Here is a 10,976-nt window from a genome sequence, read left to right as displayed (position 1 = left end):
AGAGGCCAAAGATCCCACCAAATAAAAAAAACGAGAGAAAAAGAGAGAAGGGACAATGTTACCACTATCCACACTTGAGCATATTAAGCACCGTGATCTTCATGATTGAGAGTCTCTCGTTTTGTCACCACCATATAGCTAGTGGGAAATTTTCATTATATAACTTGGCTTGTATATTCCAATGATAGGCTTCCTCAAAATTGCCTTAGGTCTTCGTGAGCAAGCAAGTTGGATGCACACCCACTAGTTTTCTTTAAGAGATTTCACATACTCATAGCTCTAGTGCATCATTTGTATGGCAATCCCTACTCATTCACATTGATATCTATTGATGAGCATCTCCACAGCTCATTGATATGTATAATTAATGTGACTATCTTCTCCTTTTTGTCTTGCAACCTCCACCACATTCCACACCATCTATAGTGCTATTACCATGGCTCACGCTCATGTATTGCGTGAGAGTTGAAAAGGTTTGAGAAAGTAAAGGTGTGAAACAATTACTTGGCCAATACCGGGGTTGTGCATGATTTAAATTCGTTGTGCAATGATGATAGAGCATAGCCAGACTATATGATTTTGTAGGGATAACTTTCTTTTGGCCTTGTTATTTTGAAAGTTCATGATTACCTTGCTAGTTTGCTTGAATTATTATTGTTTCCACGTCAATAGCAAACTATTGTTTTGAATATAATGGATCTGAACATTCACATCACATAAGAGGAATTACAAAGGACACCTATGCTAGGTAGCACGAAAGCATCAAAAATTCATTCTTTATCACTTCCCTACTTGAGGACGAGCAGGAGTTAAGCTTGGCGATGCTTGATACGTCTCAATCGTATCTATAATTTTTTATGGTTTCACGCTGTTATCTTGTCTTCTTTGGATGTTTTATGTACCTTTTATATCTTTTTTTGGGACTAACTTATTAATTCAGTGTGAAGTGCGAGTTCCTGTTTTTTCTGTGTTTTTGACTCTTTTCAGATCTGATTTTGGAACTGAGTCCAAACGGAAGAAAAACCCCGAATTTTTTTTCCCGAACGGAAGAAGATCAGGGGGCCTTTGGACCAAGCCAGGTGGGCTCCAGGGAGCCCACAAGCCCCCACACTGCCACCAGGGAGGAGACGGCGGTGGCAGGGCTTGTGGCCTCCCTGACCGCCCCCTGACCTAGATCCTTGGCCTATATATTCCCAAATATTCAGCAAAAAATCAGGGGAGCCTCGAAAATACTTTTCCGCCGCCACAAGCATCCGTTTCCGCGAGATCTCATCTGGAGACCCTTCCCGGCGCCCTGCCGGAGGGGACTTTGGAGTTGGAGGGCTTCTTGATCATCATCATCGCCCCTCCAATGACTCGTGAGTAGTTCACTTAAGACCTACGGGTCCGTAGTTAGTAGCAAGATGGCTTCTTCTCTCTCTTGGATCTTCAATACAAAGTTCTCCATGATCTTCATGGAGATCTATCCGATGTAGTCTTCTTTGGCGGTGTGTTTGTCGAGATCCGATGAATTGTGGATTTGTGATCAGATTATCTGTGATATATATTTGAGTCTTTGTTGATTTCTTATATGCATGATTTGATATCCTTGTAAGTCTCTCCGAGTCTTGTGTTTTTTTTGCCCAACTAGATCTATGATTCTTGCAATGGGAGAAGTGCTTGGTTTTGGGTTCTACCATGTAGTGACCTTTCCCAGTGACAGTTGGGGCAGCAAGGCACACATCAAGTAGTTGCCATTAAGGATAAAAAGATGGGGGTTTTATCATTGGTTTGATATTATCCCTCTACATCATGTCATCTTGCTTAAGGCGTTACTCTGTTCTTATGGACTTAATACACTAGATGCATGCCAGATAACGGTCGACGTGTGGAGTAATAGTAGTAGATGCAAAAAGTATCGGTCTACTTGTTTTGGACATGATGCCTATAGATAGAATCATGGCATAGATATCGTCACAACTTTGCGCGGTTCTATCAATTGCTCGACAGTAATTTGTTCACCCACCGTCTACTTGCTTTCATGAGAGAAGCCACTAGTAAACACTATGGCCCCTCGGTTTATTCACGTCCATCGTTTACACCTCCGCTTTTACTTTGCTTTGTTACTTTGTTTCTTTCAGTTCTCACTTGGCAAACAATCTATAAGGGATTGACAACCCCTTCATAGCGTTGGGAGCAAGTTTTTGTGTTTGTGCAGGATCTTGAGATACTCCTCCACTGGATTGATACCTTGGTTCTCAAACTGAGGGAAATACTTACCACCGGTGTGCTACATCATCCTTTCCGCTTCGAGGGAACACCAATGCAAGGCTCCAAGGCCAGGGAGAAATCCTTTGCAAACTTGCCTAGGAAGTCCCTTAAGGCGTAGCCGCAGCTGAAGGATTCCTGGTGCCGTTGTTGAGGAGTATCAAGTAACACTCCTATTTCTGGCGCCGTTGGAAGGTCTTTTGTTGCAGTAGCAGAAGCATTTCTGGCGCCGTTGCCACGGAAGCACAGCTGACATCATTGCTCCATGAGCTCCTCCGGGTGAACACGAGTTTGGTCATCCGACCCCTTGTACATCCACATGGCATGGGCTCTGGCCTGCAGGGGTTGGATCCTACGCTCAAAGAAGACTTCCAGGAGGTCCAATCTCTTGAGGCCTTTGTGCATCATAGCAACGAGCGCAATCACCAGAATCTCTACATCAGCTTTCTCCGCCTTCGACACGGTCAAGGAAGGAGCCGACCGAACCCTATCGATGGAATATGGTGGAAGACCCGAATGATCCTCGCCAAGAGGAACATCCTAGCAATAGAACCAAGAGTCTTGCCACCTCTTCGCAGAATCGGGAAAGCTCATTTGGGGGAAGGTACTCTTGCCCGTGAGCTGGATACCTAGACCTCCGTAGAGCTGCACTACGTTTGTTTTATCCGCGATGGAGAGGACTTCTTAACATTCATCACTCGGCAAGTAAACAGGTGTTGGAACAAACCCAGTGTAGACGGCAACCAAGGAAGTTCTCGCACAAAGAGACAAAAGCATCTAAGTTGTGCTCGAAATATGACCTAGAGGCAATAATAAAATAGTTATTATTATATTTCCTGTTTCAAGATAGTTGTTTATTATCCATGCAAGAATTGTATTGAATGGAAACACAAATACATGTGTGGATATATAGACAGAACAATGTCCCTAGTGAGCCTCTAGTTGACTAGCTCGTTGATCAAAGATGGTTAAGGTTTCCTAGCCATAGACAAGTGTTATCACTTGATAATGGGATCACATCATTACGATAATGATGTGATGGACAAGACCCAAACTATAAATGTAGCATGTGTTCGTGTTATTTTGTTTCTATTGTTTTCTGCATGTCAAATACACCTTCCTATGACCATGAGATCATGTAACTCACTGACACCGGAGGAATGCCTTGTTTGCATCAAACGTCGCAACGTAACTAGGTGACTATAAAGGTGCTCTACAGGTATCTCCGAAGGTGTCCGTTGGGTTAGCATGAATCAAGACCGGGATTTTTCACTCCGTATGACGGAGCGGTATCTCGGGGTCCACTTGGTAATACGACATCACAAACAATCCTTGCAAGCAATGTGACTAAAGAGTTAGCCACGGGATCTTGTATTACGGAATGAGTAAAGAGACTTGCCAGTAATGAGATTGAAATAGGTATGGAGATACCGACGATCGAATCTCGGGCAAGTAAAATACCGAAGGACGAAGGGAATGGATTAACTGAATCCTTGACATAGAGGTTCAACCAATAAGATCTTCGTAGAATATATAGGATCCAATATGGGCATCCAGGTCCCTCTATTGGATATTGACAGGAGAGTGTATCAGTCATGTCCACATAGTTTTCGAACCCGTAGGGTCTGCACACTTAAGGTTCGGTGATGTTTTGGTATAGTTGAATTGTTGATGTTGGTAATCGAATGTTGTTCAGAGTCCCAAATGATATATAGGAAGTATGCATTTGGCTTCCGGAAGATTTTGGGGCATTACCGGTAAAGTACCGGTAGTGACGAATGGGTTCCGGAGTTCCACCGGGAGGGGCCACCCACCCGGGAGAGAACCAAAGAGGACCAAGGGAGGTGCACCAGCACTTAGTGGGCTGGTGGCCAGCCCAATAAGGGCCACTTCGGCCGAAGAAGAAGAAAAGGAAAGGAGAGCTGGGCAAACCGAATTGGGGAAGGAGGACTCCACCTTCCAAGTTGTGTTGGAGGAGGACTCCTCCCTCTCCTCTATTGCCGGACAAACCCTAGGGATTTTTCCCTAGGGCGCCACCTCTCCCACCCACCTATATGTAGTGGAGGTGAGAGATGATTTTTGCACCCCCAAGCCATAGTGCAGCTCTCTCTCCCTCTACCACTTCGCGACACCCCGTAGCTAGTTCGGTACGGCATGGCGAAGCCCTGCAGGAGTAGCTCCACCAACATAACCGCCACCCGATCATGTTGCCAGAGAATTCAGCTACCTCTTCTTCTCTCTTGCTGGATCAAGAAGGAGGAGATCATCATCAAGATGTACGTGTGTTGAACGCAGAGGTGCCGTCCGTTATGTACTAGATCAGGACAGAGTTCGTGGGACGCTTGCGATTCGGATCGTGATGACGTTCGACTACATCAACCGTGTTTCTTAAACTCTTCCCGCTTAGGGAACTACAAGGGTATGTGGATACGATCTCCCCTCTCGTAGATGATCATCACCATGATAGGTCTTGCGTGTGCGTAAGAATTTTTTTGTTTCCCATGCAACATTCCCCAACAGTGGCATCATGAGCTAGGTTCATGCGTAGATGATATCTCAAGTAGAACAAAAAAGAGTTTGTGGGCGTTGATGTTCAATTTTCTTCCCTCCTTAGTTTGTTCTTGATTCAGCATATTTTAGGATTGAAGCGGCCCGGACCAACATTACTCGTACATTTACGAGAGAACGGGTTCATTGACTAACATGCAACTTGTTGGATAAAGATGGTTGGCGGGTGCCTGTTTCTTCAACTTTAGTTGAATCGGATTTTACCGAGGCGGTCCTTGGAGAAGGTTAAATGTAAATTTTCATATCACCGTTGTGGCTTTGCATAAGTAAGATGCGAACATACTAGATACCCATATCATCCACGTAAAATTTGCAACAACAAATTAGAAGATGTCTAACTTGTTTTTGCATTGTATGCATGTGATGTGACGTGGCCAAAGACATGATATGATATATTGGATGTATGTGATGATCATGTTGTAATAGTTAAAATATCGACCTGCACATCGATGCTACGGCAACTGGCAGGAGCCATAGGGTTGTCTTCAATTGTTTTGTGCTTGGTGATGCTTTGCTTTATCGCTAGTAGTAGCTTTAGTAGTAACAACATACTTAGGATGACAACCTCGATGGCAGCATGATTATGGAGATCATGATGATGGATATCATGGTGTGGTGCCGATGACGATGGAGATCATGTCGCTAGTAGTATCTTCTCTCTGCATGGAGGAAGTTCAGAACAACAAATCAGCAAATTAAGCATAAAATGGCAACAATAAAGAAGACAGGGCCTTGATCAACACCTAGGAATCACGAGTCACATACCTCGACAGTCTCGAAGCCATATATGATCCACTTGTCCTCGTCTCGAGAAAAGCAGACGTAGCGGTCATCAGCATATATAGCAGATCAGCATACCACGAGCCTGTCATGGAGCAGCACGGGGCCGGCGGAGAGGCGGAGGAAGAGCTCCTTCTTGGACGAGGGCGGGGTGGGGCCCGATGGATCACCGTCGGCGAGCGGCAGGAAGCAGTCGGGGTGCAGGAAGTCCTCCCAGACATCGTCGGAGTCGGCCACGGCGCGTAAGGCCGGGGAGACGGAGGCCGCGCAGTAGGGGTCTCGCGGGGACGTGCGGGCCAGCGCCGCCGAGACAAGCTCCTCCGGCAGGCGCACGATCTCGCAGGCCACCCACATCGGTTCCTCCGCCCGTCGGCCGGCCGGCCGCTGCTTGGTCTGGCTAACAACAAATTAAAAGTTTGATGATACTGAATATGGCCTATAGCTACTTGTACCCCGATATCTCGTGGCTACTGAATCAACAAAAGTTATGGAGCAGATGAATCACGACCGGAGGGGGTCAAGGCAGGGGAGCATCTTCTCCCGAGATGGACTCGAAGTGGACATGGCCGATCTTGTGCGGAACGGAGAAACAAGAGGCGATGGTGATAGCTCCTCCGCATGGATGCGTCCGACACAGCCAGATAGAGATGACCTCCTTCCTCCCCGCGAGTATGGCCGGCAATAGCCAGATGGAGGCGGCCTCCCTCCTCCCGCGCGAGCATGGCCACCGGCGGCCTCCATCCCCCGCGCGAGCACGATCGGCGGCGACCTCCCTCCCCCCGCGCGAGCACGCCCAGAGGTGGCTTCCCTCCCCCCGCGCGAGCACGGCCGGCAGCGGATCATGAAAATGCTTCCCTGCCTGGCCGGGTGGGAAGAAGATAGGGGAGATCGTGGGCATCACGAGATGGAGGGGATCGGGATCGGGGTCTGTGGGATGCGGCTCTTTCCTCTTTCTTTGGGCGGGGTGAGGGGAGAGATCGGATCGAGGCCGAGGGATGCACACGAGAGAGATGGTGGCATGTGGGACGTGAGTTCGTGGGCGGCTGGTTCGTGGGATCGAGGGAACGAGGGAGAGGTGGGCTACCGATCGTTGGCTACCGATCGGGGAAAGAGTGCGAGGCGCAATCGGGGAACGAGTGCAAGGCGTGGTTTTTCGTTGTTGAACCGATTGGTTTTTGGAGGGATGAAAAAATATGTGGGAAGACTTCTCTAGCGACTGAAGGGGATCGCTGCAGGTCGAACCATCACGACGGCAGATCCCCCTTTAATAGTAGAGATGCAACGTGTTGACTTTAGGTCTGTCGAGTCTTTCCTTGCAAAACACACACATCACAAGAACACTAAAACATTCTATATTCAGAATGCATCATCCTGATATTATCACTAATACATCTCGAATATTATCATACAATATCACTAATAAAAATCTAGTTGATGTCTCACGGTGCAGGCGGTGGCAACCCAAAGATAAGGAACCATCACCGAATCATAGCTCGGGTGATGTCCGTGGAGAACCTGCCAGGTATGGAGAACCTGGCAACCAACGCAGCCATGTAGCGACAGACGTGCTCGTCCTCCTCCCTGACACGGCGATGTACCACCTCCGTGGGTGGCCAGCTCCCTCGGCACCGATAATGGCCCCCGCGACCGCCACCAAAGGACCTCCAAGTGCCATCTCGGCGGAGCCCAGTCCCGGACATGGCGCCTATCAAGCAGGCTCTCACTGACCACTCGATGACGAGGATGCGGGCTAGGCATCTTCGACGTCGAGACAAATTCCTCTAAGAAAATTTTCTTATTGTTTAATGTTTTACTTTCTAGTTATCATTTATACAATAATCATCTCATTTGAATTTATCTAGCGCCCACAACCTATTTTTCTCAACATGCAAGTATGACACCAAATATACAATAATAAAACATAATATATATATTTTGCAAATATTTCCGCAACAACATTCGGGCTTGAGCAAACATTTTGCAAATATACAAGAATCATATCCTACCAAGAACCGTAGGCATGGGGATGTCTCGCTAGAGGTTTGGGTGGGTGTCGGGGTCAAGGTCGGGGTCGAGGTCGTGGTCGAGGTCATCGATGGGCTAGGGGCGGGGGCGGCAACGACGACGGGCTCGGGGCGGCGATGGGCTCGGGGTGGGGGCGGCGACGGCGACGAGCTCAGGGACGGCGACGAGGACGGGCTCGGGACAGGGCTGGCGACGGTGACGGGCTCGGGGGCGTCGACGACGTCGGGCTCAGGGCGGGGGTGGCGACGGCCACGGGCTCGGGGGCGGAGACGATGACGGGCTCGGGGCAGGGGCGGCGACGGTGACGGGCTCGGAGGCGGCGACAACGACGGGCTCGGGGATTGCGACGACGACGAGGAGGAATGGATCGGCGGCGGCGACGTGTGTCAAATGGGAGAGGTTGGCGAAAATTCGATAACTCCCGCCTTATATGCGAAAACCTATTGTCCCGGATCGAAGAACAAACCGGGACCAATGCTGCCCTTTCGTCCCGCTTGGATCTACAAGCTGGGACTAAAGGTCAATTTTCAGCAGCCTAACGGGCGGGAAGAAGAGACCTTTAGCCCGGTTTGTGCCGCAAACCAACACTAAAGGAAGTCTTTGGTTCCGGTTTGTTCAACCAACCGACATGAAAGGATGTTTTTGGTCCTGGTTTGTGCCACAAACCGACACCAATGACCTGTGCCTGGCACGGCCGAGGTGCTTGCTGAAGAACCACCAAAAACAAGATATATTCTTCACATGATTCGGCGAAACCCTAACACCGCCAACCCTATATAATCTCCTGCCCACCCATGCCGCCAGCTTTCCCCCGCACACAGCCTCCAACCCCTCCCCCAACCCGAAACCCACTGGCGGCGGTGCAGCGCGAGGAGAGGAGAAGGAAGATGGTGAAGTTCCTGAAGCCGGGAAAGGTGGTGATCCTGCTGCAGGGCAGCTACGCCGGGAAGAAGGCGGTGATCGTGTGTGTGTTCGAGGAGGTCACCCGCGACCGCCCCAACGGGCACTGCCTGGTCGCTGGCCTTGCCAAATACCTGAAGAAGGTGATCCACAAGGACTCGTCCAAGAAGAAGGCCAAGAACTCACGCGTCAAGGTCTTCCTCAAGCTCATCAACTTCACCCACCTCATGCCCACCCACTACACCCTCGACGTCGACCTCAAGGAGGTGGTCCCCGGCGCCCCGACTCCCTCACCACCAAGGACATGAAGCTCACCGCCGCCAACTCCGCCAAGGCCAAGCTCAAGGAGAGATTCAAGACCGACAAGAACAAGTGGTTCTTCACCAGGCTCCGCATGATTCGTCATGATTCAAGAAATGCCAACCAGATCTATTCTTCACATGATTCGACATGATTCGACATGATTCGGCATGATTCAAGAAATTCCAACAAGAGATATTCTTCACATGATTCGACATGATTTGACATGATTCACGAAATTCCAACAAGATCTATTCTTCACATGATTCGACACGATTCAAGAAATGCCAACAAGATCTATTCTTCACATGATTCGACATGATTCAAGAAATGCCAACAAGATCTATTCTACACATGATTCGACATGATTCCACATGATTCGACATGATTCAAGAAATTCCAACAAGATCTATTCTTCACATGATTCGACATGATTCGTCATGATTCGACATGATTGAAGAAATTCCAACAAGATCTATTCTTCACATGATTCAAGAAATGCCAACAAGATCTATTCTTCACATGATTCAACATGATTCGACATGATTCAAGAAATTCCAACAAGATCTATTCTTCACATGATTCGTACTAAAAACGGATCCACACATGAAACATAACATCTCATCTAGATCCACACTAAAAACGTAGTCTTCATGGGCAGTACCAAAATAGGATATCTTAAGCACTTATTTGAACTCCAGACTTTTTGTGTGTTCAAAATGAACCATTAAAGGCCACATCATCAATTTTCAACACTTTCTGAATTCATTTGGTATTCTTCATGCTTTTACTGATTTTTTGCAGCTAAATGACCCAGAAATTGGAAAGCACCACAAATAAACTCTTAATAGGTTGAAAGTTTGCATGGTATCATCATTTCACCCACATAGCATGTGCTAAAAATTTGAGAGGGTTGCCGCAAAAACTGGATGCACTTCGTGTACAACTCGGACAATCTCTTTCGAAGTATGAGGGTTCCATACGAAAAATCATCTGTTACAAAAGGTGTTTCATTTTTTCAAACTTATTTCAACTCTAGACTTTTTGTGTGTTCAAAATAAATCATTCAAGGCCACATTATCAATTTTCAACACTTTCTGACTTCATTTGGTATTTTTCATGCTTTTACTAATTTTTTGGAGCTAAATGACGTAGAAATTGAAAAGCACAACAAATGAACTCTTAATAGGTTGAAAGTTGGAATGGTATCATCATTTCACAAACATAGCATGTGCTAAAAAGTTGAGAGGGTGGCCGCAAAAACTGGATGCACTTCGTGTACAAAACGGACAATCTCTTTCGAAGTTTCATACGAAAACTCATCTGTTACAAAAGGCATTTCATTTTTTTGAACTTATTTGAACTCCAGACTTTTTGTGTGTTCAAAATGAACCATTCAAGGCCACATCATTAATTTTCAACACTTTCTGACTTCATATGGTATTTTTCATGCTTTTACTAATTCTTTGGAGCTAAATGACCCAGAAATTGAAAAGCAATACAAATGAACTCTTAATAGGTTGAAAGTTGGCATGGTATCATCATTTCACCCACATAGCATGTGCTAAAAGGTTGAGAGGGTTGTCGCAAAAACTGGATGCACTTCGTGTACAAATAGGACAATCTCTTTCGAAGTATGATGGTTTCATACGAAAACTCATCTGTTACAAAAGGGATTTCATTTGTTTCGAACTTATTTGAACTCCAGACTTTTTGTGTGTTCAAAATGAACCATTCAAGGCCACACCATCAATTTTCAACACTTTCTGACTTCATTTGGTATTTTTCATGCTTTCACTGAATTTTTGGAGCTAAATGACCCAGAAATTGGAAAGCACTACAAATTAACTCTTAATAGGTTTAAAGTTGGCATGGTATTATCATTTCACCCACATAGCATGTTCTAAAAAGTTGAGGGGGTTGCCGCAAAAACTGGATGCACTTCGTGTGAAAAACTAGACAATTTCATAGGAAAACTCATCTGTTACAAAAGGCATTTCATTTTTTCAAACTTATTTCATGTTTCCGAACTTATTTCATTTTTTCCACATGGGTGTGTGTATTAAAAAACATTACAACATATCATGAATAGAGAGGTTACCAAATTAATAGAAATTCATCATCACATTAAACCCAAAGTACAGTAGTGATCAAAA

General features: G+C 46.4%; 1 pseudogene; it reads right to left on the bottom strand.

Annotated features, from left to right (window-relative positions):
- Positions 1-5,664: 5,664 nt before the first annotated feature.
- LOC123396304 lies at positions 5,665-6,493 on the bottom strand (annotated as a pseudogene).
- Positions 6,494-10,976: the final 4,483 nt, after the last annotated feature.

This window comes from Hordeum vulgare, chromosome 5H, assembly GCF_904849725.1.
Source record: "Hordeum vulgare subsp. vulgare chromosome 5H, MorexV3_pseudomolecules_assembly, whole genome shotgun sequence".
In the NCBI taxonomy this organism is placed as follows: Eukaryota; Viridiplantae; Streptophyta; class Magnoliopsida; order Poales; family Poaceae; genus Hordeum; species Hordeum vulgare.
This window is presented reverse-complemented; position numbering and strand designations above follow the sequence as displayed.